Here is a 13,615-nt window from a genome sequence, read left to right on the forward strand (position 1 = left end):
GGGTTTACCAGAGGTGTACCCACGAAACCATTACTCCAGACCCTAGCTATCTACTCAAAACCCTGGAAGGCACTAAAGAATCTCCTTGGTTGGCATACAGACTTTGACTATAGGAGGAAGTCCCTGATGCGAAATTCCAATTGTTGTACACGAGTTTGCATTTAGCATACTATAATTCATATATAAGTGACAGAACTCTACTCAGATAGTTTGTAGACATCATAACCGGAGTCAACCAATCACATGGAAAGATTAAGAAGATGCATAAAGAGCAAAATAGATGGTTTAAAGTGAAAGGTATTTCCCATATCTGTCTGAAGGCCTCTGCCAAGATGAACCTATCCTAATGGACTGAGATACCGGTCTGACTAATATCAACACAACTGGCATATACAAGGGGACCAGTGGTCAATAAACCTAACTCTAGGTCAACACAACTGGCATATACAAGGGCACCAGTGGTCGACTTTATTGAATTTATTCCGGTTGGTCTGATGGTCTGGTCTTGATTTATATTTATTTATTTTTATTTGTTTTGGTATCTCAATCACTCTATTTCACCCTAGAAATGGTAACAACTTGAATCGTTTGCCCCACCAAATCACTTTAAAAAAAAAACAGAATGAGAAGGATTCAACGAGATATGACGAAACTAACATATTTTTTTAATTTTTTTTTAAATTCTAACACCTGAGCTTTGTGCTTTAATGAATAGACTCTTTAGATGTTTCCATCTAATCATATTGGTTCCTCAACTCCTACAACCAAGATGCTTCCATCCACTTAGATTGGTTAGTGCCATCATTAATAAACATAAATTTCTAGGCTTTGGAGTTTATTTATTGCAACTAAAAAGTTTCTCCCATACCCCCAAACTTAAATCTAACATTGTCCTCAATGTTCTAAAGATAAAATTAAAAGCATGAACAAGGAGAAACTGTTACCGATTGAAGCAAAAGAGTTAAGGAAAGATATTACAGTGTTGCATGAGCATGGGTTACCTCCCAAGAAATGCTAAGTTTAAAGTCTTCAGCCAGACATCGGAAGAAATTAGTCACCTCATTGAATCATATAGAAGTAACTTGAATAACTGCAGCTCATCTGAATCAAAAAGTGTTACCCAAAGGAAAAGGAAATTACAGCAGACCATGAAGATAACGAACATACTCTTATCTAATTTTTTAATTAAGACAACTATATCTAGTTGTGGTTCAGGTTCAGGTTCTATAAAAGGGTCTAGATAAAATGTTTTCAAGGGCCGAATTTCCTCAAAGGTAAGATCCTGAAGGTCAGGTTGAAGAGTCTGAAAATACTTAACTAGGACTCAGAAGCACATAACAACAACCTTAATAATTGGGGATCCTTTAAGTCAAACAGATTTGACTCACACAGTTGACCACAGTAGTGGTCATTCTTAAGCAAATGTATCGACCCTAATCTCCTAAAGTAATTAGGTTCAAAACTTAATAATTGACACATCTGAAACTTATACGTTCCCACAATTGGTTGAAAAATATTTGGTAGGAAAACAAAGTCAAACTGGGTATTATCGCCTGGGTAAACCACATCAACCAGAGGATGGGTTTCTAACAACTGAACTTCTTCCTGGACATTATTAGGTTCGGGAGAGCTAGCATGAAGGTAATCTGGCACAATGGTTGAGGCACATATATCAAGTCCCAAGTGAGGGACTTTTCTAAGAGTTAAAGCATATGGAGAATGATAATCACCCCCAAACTTAGAGTTTTCAGTGTCTCTAGAAAGACTAGTCACAACTTCCCTAATTTATAGGTCATCAGATTCCTGGAAATGGTAAAAAGGTTGTCGTTCAATCGGACTTGATGAGATTGATTTTAAGAATTAAATAACCAAAAATATTTAAACTAGCAAAAATATACAAATTATGGTACCAAGATGAATAGATACTGAGACGCAGGATTTCACTACTTTTCATATTCTTGTGGTTCATCAATTAACTCTAGACAATATAACTCAAATAAAAGAAATTGTGACTCTAATTCTTTGCCAAAAATAGATTTCATAAAACATTATTTGTAAGTTGTAAGCATAACGCATCAAAAGTAATTAAAACTAAGCATGCGACATCAGACAAAATAACAAGTAATTAATAGAAATCATAACGCAATTAAATCTATGCAAAAAGTCAATAAAAGAGTTAATTCATTTACCACAATCATGAAAAGTTGCTTCCTCCATTGTCCCAGTAATGGGGTCTAGCTCATCATGTTGAAAACCCTCTCAAAGAATTTATTTATGCTCAAAAATGGTTTACAAATGATGAAAAGGGGAGAAATGATGAAAAACCGGGTTTGTAACAATTGTGCTTGTTACAAACTAACTGTTACAAAGAACGATACAATTAATGTGTCATTGTCACTGTAGCATGATCGACTGTCTACAGGCGGCTTATGTTCTTTGTGTTCATCAATGGCAGCAGCAGCAGCAGGTTTCTCAAACTTGATTTCTCTCCATTCTGTTCTTCCCCCTAACGCTCCATCCCCTTATCTGACTCCAAACTCAGCTATAAATACACCACAGGACCATCAATCTCTCGAGTAAATACCAGAAAATATCGTATTAAAGTTTAGGATATTTTATTCTCCTTTCCTCTATTATACACGTCTGAGTTGTTCGAAACTTTACAAACTCTCTCTGGATTGGATAAAAACAAATTTTTAGATAATATATCATCTTAAATCCCACGTAATATGTTCTTATAACTCAAGCGTAATCCGAGAATATTTGTTACCCTGTTTAACGCAACAACCATTCATGGGAAGATTTTATTCCTTGTTTTCCTTCCAAAAACACGTCCTGTGACCTATTAATTAAGTGACAACATAATCGCAGCATAATATCCATGAAAATCTCCCAGAAATCTTTCCCAAAATCTCGTGCAGTGGTGATGAAACATTTCCCACCGAAAATGATTTTCAAATGAAGAAGAAGATGGTTGCCCCCTATCCAGAATATGGGCGCCTTTAACAGCTGGGGTGCCTGGGGCTGCCCTTATCCAAAATGAGGGTGCCTTTAGTACTTTTCCGGGGGTGCTTCGAGCAATTTTTCGAGCCAAATTTTCCAAAAGTGTTTATTTCCCAAAAATACCTACAAACACACAAAACACCATAATAAGTATGAAATCGAGTACCAACAATACACAACATTGAGGACAAATTAGACACAAAAATGTGTCTATCAAAAGACTGGAAATAGTCTAATTTTTGAAAAGAAAAAACTTCTAAAGAGTCCTACAGCCATCTTTCTACTGGTTTAATTTGTACTACAATCTCATTGAAAATGTTGACGCATAATGCTCTTTGCATGAGTGTCCACCCACTGCTGTCCATTTTCAACCTCGCTGGTCTGGACCCCCTCCCGATACAATCAAGTTAAACGTAGATACAACTGTTGTGAATGCAATTTTTGCTTGTGCCACAATTGCAAGGAATTGGCAGGGAAGTATTGTTTCCGCTGGTACAGATCTTGGTTGCTCCTCCTTCCCAGTAGTTGCTGAAGCTACTGCCTTTCTTTTAGCCACCGAGATGATTCAAAAATTTAATTTGGCTAACGTGATTATAGAAGGTGACTTTCAGACAGTCGTGAAGATCTTGAAGGGAGAAGTGGTCACTTCCCCATGGAGAATATGGAAAATTATTGATGACATCAAAGCTTCCTCGGTTGAAGTAAATCACCTAGAATTCAATTTCACTCCAAACATCAACACAAGGTTGATCATGATTTAGTTGTTTATGCAGTCGCAAACAACGTCCAACATTGGTGGACTTCTGATCATCTACCCAGCTGCATTTCTCATCTTACCGATACATTTGATTTGTAATTTTTTGTTTGTTTGTTCCATCTGAATACCAAATAAAATAAAATAAGTAATTCGTTATTATTTAGTACGTTGAACTTTCAGGTTAATTGCATACCTAAAAAAACTATATTCTCATGATTTAAGGAAGTAGATTTGAGGAAATTGTTTCTTAGTTGAAAAGGAGTCAAATGATTTATTTTAGAACTGATCCCTTTAACAAGGATCTTTACTAGGACCGATCCTAAGGATCTCTAATAGGACGGATCCCTTATCAAGTATCTCTACTAGGATCAGTCCCAAGGATCTCTAATAGGACCGATCCCATGGATCTCTAGTAGAACCGATCCTTATATTAACCAAGTTTGCATTGTTAGTTTGTTTATTACTTAAGGTTTGCATAGATACCGGGAATGTATTTTGTTAAAAGGAAAGTTCAAAAGATACCGGCATAACATATTTGAACATGTGCTAAACTCTTTACTTAAGGTTCAAGCATTTTCCTTGATACTCAAGGAGAGATCCCAAAATCGAAATATCATAAACATCTTTTAGATATTCATAATTATATGCTTGCCATATCCCACGAGATAATCATATCTATTGTATCTATTTTTAGTAGAGTATATATTATATATAGTTAATATTGGTTTTCATCCAAGAGATATTTCGGTACATATGTTGGATTACAGTTGGAAGAAAACAAAACCGAAAAATATACATTGATTGCATATCTTTAGAATTTTCGTATTTGGTAATTCCTTGTTGTTCAAACATACCTTGGTCATTATAAATAGTGGAGCTTGTATTCTTACAAGAGATTTAGTTATAGTCGCACTCTTTACGTCTTTTTAACCTCGCAAGGTTCTACGCCCTTTACAACCTAAGAGTTCCTTCAACCTAAGTTGTTAGAGCAATGCTCGGTTGAACTCACAAGGTTTCTATCTCAATCTTGTTCTCAATGATAGATGATCAAAACTATATCTTGATATCTAGTCTAATAGATCAGTAGTTGAGTACCAAACATCACCCTTGAAGACTGAATATCGACGAAGACATTTGGAGAACTTCTGTATTAGGTATGTGAAGGATGAACCATTCTATTTTTTACTCACTATCTTACGATTCTATCTTTTTGAGACGATGTCTAATGACTTCTAGTAGATTTACAAGAAGAGATTTCGAGTCAAGCTTGTCTTGTTAAAAATCTCGAAATATGATTCTAGCAAAGATGTCCAACGATCCTTGACGACATTAGTTCTCAACAACTTATTGTGTGAATTAATTTGTGGATCAACTGAAAATTGCCCATGCAAATGATTTTATCACGTGGGAATGTTTCAAAATTCATAAGAGACAAATATTGAAAAATCTGATATTTTTGCTCAGGGTAGGTTGACGAACCAGTTCGTGAATCATAGATATCTGAGTTTCAGAAATACATGAGGGTTGGCAAACCAGTTCGCAAACCGCTAGTTCAGATGGAACAGTTCACGAACCGTTGTGAACTGATTTATTAAAGTTGGTTATAGGCTAGCAGTTGACGAAACTGATTCACAAACAATGGTCAATTGATCTTGTTAGTCTTGTAGGGTTGCGAACCGTTGTATCCTGATGTTATAGTGTTGAAAGTGGTAGTAAAAGTTCGTTGCTCTGACTTGTAAAGATTTAAAAATAAAAATATATACAAAAAATATTAACAATATGGGCAATAGTACTGGGACTATAGATTCGGCCGTTTTTTTTTCTTCAAATGGTTCAAAAATTAATTCTAGCAATTATAGTTCAAAAAAAAAACAAATATTAACTCTAGTTTATTGCCAAGATAGATTTTATAAAATATTACTTGTATTTCTTAAGCATGGCATATCAAAAATCCCTAGGACTAAGCATACTCCATCAAATGAAATCACAAATAATTAATTTAAAATCTTAATTCAATTAAAATTTGTGCAAAAAGTAAATAAAAGAATTAATGAAATTACCACATGGATGAAATTCGACCTCCTCCGTCGTCCCAATGTTGGGTTTAGCTCATCATGATAAAAACACGCTCAAAATATTTATTTATTGCTCAAAGGGTGTTTACAAGGATGGAAATGGAGATGAAATAATAAAACAGTGAATGTGCGACCCACAGAAAGCGTCCAAAATGAACGACACAGAAGAAGTGCTATTGTTACTGTAGATCTAAGACCCACACCTACGACCCACAATAAACGACTGATGGTGCAGTTCCGTTCTTCGTGTTCTTGGTGTTCTTCATCATCAGCAGCAGCAGAAAAATGGCAGCTCTGCAACTCGTGAGTTCTTCATTCTATAGCCTCCAAAACTTCCCCAAACTCTCGACAACCTTCTATGCTAACCCCAGAGTTATATTTATACACCTTTGGACCAAGAATAACTTCTCATTAATCCAAAAATTCTTCCCATTACTCGGCAGTGAATGAAAATATTCCCGATATCTTTTTTCTTTAATTCTCTGATTTGTTATGGATTGTTCCCTGTTTTATCTCTTCTCACGCGTCATCCTTGAGCTGTAGGGATTGTTTCCAGCCAATAGAATCAACCCATGCACGTCTCTTCCATCCAAGAATTCCAAGAATAGAATATTTTTCCTATTTTAGAATATCTTCCCTGATTTGATTACCACCGGTTATCTAACCAATTTTGACAGAATCCAACACCCATACCAGCTCTATCTAGTCCCTAGGAACAAACCCATTTAATTTGGGCCATTGAATCTCACTGGAACACCTTAAAATCCTCAACCCTAGTCACGGCAGTTCAAGAACAATTTTTCTCGCCAATTTTTGGTTTTTGAATTTGGGAAGAAGATGTCCTCCCCCTAACCAGAACTGGGGTGCGAATAGCAGCTGCCTTGGGGGTGACCTGGAGGTGCCCCTTAGTAATTAGGTTACCCCTTATCCAAAAGCGAGAGTCCGAATAACACTTGTCCTCCGGGGGTGCCAAAATCAACTTTTCGAGCCGAATTTTCTAAAAATGTTTATTTCCTAAAAAATACATAAAAATACAATATTAGTACAAAAATAGAGTTCCAACAATACGGACATTGAGGACAAATTAGACATAAAAATGTGTCTATCAAATACCCCCAAACTTATTATTTGCTAGTCCTCGAGCAAAAATAAATCTAGAAAATAAAAAGACCGAGTTATAAACTCGGGAGGGTTTACCAGAGGTGTACCCACAAAACCAATACTCCAGACCCTAGCTATCTACAACGAACCTTGAAAGGCACTAAAGAATCTCCTTGGTTGGCATACTTATTGACTACAAGAGGAAGTACCCTGATGCGAAATTCCAATTGATGTACACGAGTTTGCACTCAAGCATACTAAAATTCATATATAAGTGACAGAGCTCTACTCAGATAGTTGCACTATGGACATCATATTCGGAGTCAAACTAATCACATGGAAAGATTAAGAGATGGATATAGAAAAACAAAGATGGTTTTGATGTTTACTAAGTGAACGGCGTTTCCCATATCTGTCTGAAGGCCTCCGCCAAAATGAACCTATCCTAATGGATTGAGATACTAGTCTGACTAATATCAACACACTGGCATATACAAGGGTACCAGTGGTCGACTTTATTTAATTTATTCCTTTTGGTCAAATGGTCTGGTCTCAATTTTATTTATTTATTTTTTTCTTTTCATGGTATCTCAATCACTCTAATTCACCCTAGCATTGGTAACAACTTGAATCGTGGGCCCCACCTATCACTTAGAGAAACATAGTTTAAAAACAAAATAAAAATAGAAGTGAAAAGGACTCAACGAGATATGGTGCAACTATCATGTTATTTCTAACACCTGAGCTCTGTGCTTTTATGAATAGACTCTATAGATGTTTCCATCTAATTAGATTGGTTCCTCAACTCCTACAACCAAGATGTTTCCATCCACTTAGATTAGTTAGTGCCATCCTGAATACGCATAAATTTCTAGGCTCTGGAGTTTATTTATTGCAACTAAAAGATTTTCCCATACCCCCAAACTTAAATCTAACATTGTCCTCAATGTTTCCAATGATAAAATTAACAGCATTAACGAGGACAAATTGTTACCACTTGAAGCAAAAAGAGTTAAGGAAAGATATTACCGTGTTGCATGAGCATGGGATACCTCCCAAGAAGTGCTAAGTTTAAAGTCTTCAGCCAGACTTAGGAAAGGATTAGTCAACTCGAACCATAAAGTAACAGTCGGAATAATTGTGGGTCTTCAAAACGAAATAGAGCTGACCAAAGGAAACTACAATAACCCAAGAAAGTGAACAAGAATAACATGCCCTTATCTAGTTTCCTGATTAAGATATTTATATCTAATTGTGGTTCAGGTTCAGGTTCTATGAAAGGGTATAAATAAAATATTTTCCTCGGATGCATTTCCTCATAGGTTGGATCTAAATTATTAGGTCCTAGAGTCTAGAAAAACTCAAATAAGAACTTAGAATCACAAAATAATAATAACCTAAATAACTAAGGATCCTCTAAGTCAATCAAGTTTGACTTACATAATTGACCAAAGTGAGAGTAGTGGTCATTCTTAAGCAAATGTGTCGATTCTAATTTCCTAAGACATTTAGGTTTAGTCTCACAACTTAATATTCGACACATTTGAAATCTATATGTTCCCACATTTGGAAGAAAACTATTTGGTGGGAAAACAAAATCAATCTTGGTATTATTGCCTGGGTTAACCACGTCAACCAGAGGATGGGTTTCTAACAGTTGAGACTCTTGTTGGATATCATTAGGTTCTGGAAAACGAGTATGAAGATAATCTTGTAAGATGGTTGAGGCATTGATGTCAAGTCCCAAGTGATGGAACTTACTAAGAGTTAAAGCACATGGAGGATGATACTCACCCCCAAACTTAGAGTTTTCAGTGTCTCTAGATAGACTAGTCACAACTTCCCTAATTTGTAGGTCATCAGATTCTTGAAAATGGGCTATTGATTCTTCTAAGTTGTAATCTTGCGGTGGATCCTCACTCACCTCTACGAGTTCATCTAAGACTATTGTTTCTAAATCGTATGACTCTAAAACAGTATTCTCAGGATAAACCGGTTCCTCTAAACCTTTCTTGGTTTCGTAAACAAGACATAATACATCGTCTGAAACGGGGGTATCTCTAGTCAAATCCTCGTCCTTTTGAATAGGTGAATAATTTTTAAAATTATTAGGATCTGAACCAGAAATAATATAATCATTATAAGGCTCAACTGGGGTAACAAATTCCTGATCACTATTCCCACACATTTCCGATTCTTCATCATCATAATATAATTTTTGACATTTAATAATTCTCAATCTTTGTTTCCAACTACATGGTCTATGTTTATAATATTTCTCATAGATCGTTAGAGGTGATTCCTCAATAAAAGTTGGAGTATCCATATATCGCTGCCCACGCATATATTCACCAAGAGTCATTTCCGAAGACGTCTCTTGATAACGAGAATTTCTAGACATATATTCTCGCAACGTCATCTCAGGTGGCGTCTCCTCAAAAGGATTCATCACCGAAGAAATATAAACTACAGAGGGATTCTATACAATCACAAACAAGGCCGACTCGACTCCACCAAAGCAAACCTAAAGATTTCTAGCAAACAAAAAGCATGATGGCTCCACTTAGATTGTTTCTAGACCAGCTTCTATCTCTCGAAGGGGAATTCGTTACAGTTTGAGCAACCCCTCTGGATCAATCCGAGCTAATGTGAGATGAAACTGAGGCGAGGGAAGCTCAATGGAGCTTTGATACCCAAGGCCTCACCGGCGTTACAAGGCGGCTTGTTTCAACTCCCAGAAGTCACCATGAACTTTGAAGTTGCTTAAAAGGTAACCAATATCCTTCGAAAATTTTTCCTAACAAGCTCGATACCCTATAGGTCTCTTTCTAATCAGATTTTAAAGCTTGGGTTCGCGTTAGGTTTTGTTTTCCTAAAACGGGCAAGAAGGGAACGGTGATGAAATCCGAACCCTTATCTTGTTTAGGCCAGGCCTTGCCCTTTACTAGGAAAATAAAGACAGTCTGGTTCGTCCTCAAACAATTATCACCTTAAGGCATACAGTAACAGGGGATTCGCGAGTATTTCGATTGGACTTACCTCCCGTACCAGACGGGGGATAAACCGTTGTCGTCGACTTGAGCCACGACTCCTATGCCGTGTACGAACCCGAGGGGCCGAGACGATATAGTAATCGTCGTCCTTCCCTGCACACAGTTTATATAATTTTTTTTTTTAATAATAATACCCTTCCGTAGGGTTAAAAAAAGAATAAAGTCCAATTGTCCAGAATAAAGTCCAAATAAAAAGTCCAAAAATTACAAAAATTATGAAAGATAAAGCCTATTTACAAATCCTAAAAAAAAAAATATGTCTTGTTTTTTCTTTTCTTTTAGCTTTTAGCTTTAAGCTTTTTGTTTCCAAGTCCTTAGTATTCCACTTCGAACCTGTAAATCAAAGACACAAAAAGAAACTAAAAAGGAACAAATAATAGTAAAAAAAAAATAATAAAAACCTAAAAATTCTACCTAAGCACAAATCCGCGTCGGCGGCGCCAAAATGATTAAAGATTTTTCGTGGTTGTAGTAATGAAGGTTCGAACTCTAAGACTTGTGAAGGTGAAGGATTTTTAGATTTAATAAAAATATATACAAAAATATTGACAAATTGGTAGAGAGGTACTGGGACTAGGATTCCGCCAAATTCATTTCTTAAGGTTCAAATAATAATTCTTTTATCAATAATAGCTCGAAAAATATATTAAATATATCGACTCTAATTTATTGCCAAGATAGATTATCAAAATATTAGGTGTAAATGTTAAGCATGGGACATCAAATCATCTAAGCTAAGCATGACCCATCAAATCAAATCACAACTAATTAATTTAAATCATAATTTCAATTAAAATTAATGCAAAAGTCATGAAAAGAATTAATGAAATTACCACATGGATGAAATTCGACCTCCTCCGTCGTCCCAGTGTTGGGTTTAGCTCATCATGATAAAAACACTCTCAAAATATTTATTTATTTCTCAAAGGGTGTTTACAAGGATGAAAATGGAGATGAAATAATAAAACAGTGAATGTGCGACCCACAGAAAGCGTCCAAAATGAACGACACAGAAGAAGTGCTATTGTTACTGTAGATCTAAGACCCACACCTACGACCCACAATAAACGACTGCTGGTGCAGGTCCGTTCTTCGTGTTCTTGGTGTTCTTCATCATCAGCAGCAGCAGAAAAATGGCAGCTCTGCAACTCGTGAGTTCTTCATTCTATAGCCTCCAAAACTTCCCCAAACTCTCGACAACCTTCTATGCTAACCCCAGAGTTATATTTATACACCTTTGGACCAAGAATAACTTCTCAATAATCCAAAAATTCTTCCCATTACTCGGCAGTGAATGAAAATATTCCCGATATCTTTTTTCTTTAATTCTCTGATTTGTTATGGATTGTTCCCTGTTTTATCTCTTCTCACGCGTCATCCTTGAGCTGTAGGGATTGTTTCCAGCCAATAGAATCAACCCATGCACGTCTCTTCCATCCAAGAATTCCAAGAATAGAATATTTTTCCTATTTTAGAATATCTTCCCTGATTTGATTACCACCGGTTATCTAACCAATTTTGACCGAATCCAACACCCATACCAACTCTATCTAGTCCCTAGGAACAAACCCATTTAATTTGGGCCATTGAATCTCACTGGAACACCTTAAAATCCTCAACCCTAGTCACGGCAGTTCAAGAACAATTTTTCCCGCCAATTTTTGGTTTTTGAATTTGGGAAGAAGATGTCCTCCCCCTAACCAGAACTGGGGTGCGAATAGCAGCTGCCTTGGGGGTGACCTGGAGGTGCCCCTTAGTAATTAGGTTACCCCTTATCCAAAAGCGAGAGTCCGAATAACACTTGTCCTCCAGGGGTGCCAAAATCAACTTTTCGAGCCGAATTTTCTAAAAATGTTTATTTCCTAAAAATACATAAAAACACAATATTAGTACAAAAATAGAGTTCCAACAATACGGACATTGAGGACAAATTAGACACAAAAATGTGTTTATCACCTGACTCGTGAACAAGCCTAACGGTTCACGAACCGTTGTACCAACAGTCCCAATAGATTTTAGGAGATGCTCAAAGACTTTTTTTTTTAAAATATGTTTAGCATTGCTAAAAGTCTCTCAAACACTTGTAAGACTTCATTGATCATTCAAAAACTTATGTGTTACCATCATTATTAAATTATTAGGTGTTTAAATAAACATCAAATTTCTTTAGTTCTTTGGAGTGCTTGCCGAACCGAAAAATCATTATACACGGTTTCAGAACTGGTTCCAAGTGTGTATTCTTCTGTAGTATTTTTCAAGACCTAAAAGTGTTTGCTTGATTCTCAAGTTACCTTAGCTTGAATTCTAAGCAGCCCATGGTCTTTGAAAAATATAAATAGAGATGATATTTCAACTAGGAAATTAAATTCCTGACACTTTATGTCCTAATTGATTCTAGAGTTATCCTCTATGGACCCAGGTTTCCTCTGAGAAACATAATTAAGTCTACGACTAAAAGACTTCGCCTTGGAGATTCGTGAAGCCAGGTCCGACTAACTTTACCTTGATAGTTCATGTATCCTGATCTTGCTTTTCTGTTATTGAGGTTTTCGTAATTTCTTTTAGGGAAGATAGATAGTAATCGCAAATTTCTCTTTGTCTCAAACTTTGTGATTTCTCAAGATAGATATCTGAAAATTGATCTTTGTTGATCTTTTGAAGATTTTTCTTGAGAGGTGGTTATTCATGTTTTATAAGGGCTGATACCAGTCCATATAGGACAAAAAAATCCCGGCGATCTCTGACCATTGGATCGATGGATTGGTATCAGCCCCTAATAGAGCTGGTATCAGCCGTTATAAATCATGTGATTATTAGACACGTTTATGTGTGTGATTTATCTCAATTCTATATATTGATATTGCTCATTTTTGTACTTGTTATGGTGTTTTATGTGTATCTAGGCGTTTTGGGAGAAATAAACTCTTGCGGAAGAAGTTGCTAGAAAAGTGGTATTTGAACCTTCGGACAAAATTACTAAAGGCACCCCAGAAAAGTGTTAAAGGCATCCAAAGGGCATCCAGGAAAATTACTATTTACACCCACATAATTACTATTTACACCCAACGCATGTGCTAAAGGGACCCAACTGTGAATAAGGGGACACCTTCTTCTTCCCAAAATTCAACTAGAAATTGGTGGGAAAATAGTTGCGGTACATACCAGAATTAGGGTTCGAGATTTGGAAAGGGTTCTAATGAGATTCAATCACTGATTTTTTGTTGGGATAACTTGTAAGAACATAAAGAGATGGTATGGTCGTTCGACTTGGTTAAAATTGATTAGATAATCCGATTGGAGACAAAATAGGGAAGTTATTTACAGGAGGAGGTTTTCACGAGATTTACTGTGGATTGCTTGATCTGCTGAGAGTTTAACTCTATATAAGTTGTGTATGTAGCATGTATGGAGTGTACTGAACTACAATAGATGTGTGGAGGAGAAAATAAAGGAAATGATCACGTGAATATGACAGGATCATATTCTCGAGTAAGATAAAATATTTTGGATTAATTAATGAAGATTTTGGGATTTGTTATGTATAAAAGGAGTCCCTGGGAGGTGAAAGAGGGGCATCGAGAGTTAGGGTAGCGAGGACTGAGATCAATAGTTTTAGAATTTCTTTT

This window comes from Papaver somniferum, chromosome 8 (assembly GCF_003573695.1).
Source record: "Papaver somniferum cultivar HN1 chromosome 8, ASM357369v1, whole genome shotgun sequence".
Classification (NCBI taxonomy): domain Eukaryota; kingdom Viridiplantae; phylum Streptophyta; class Magnoliopsida; order Ranunculales; family Papaveraceae; genus Papaver; species Papaver somniferum.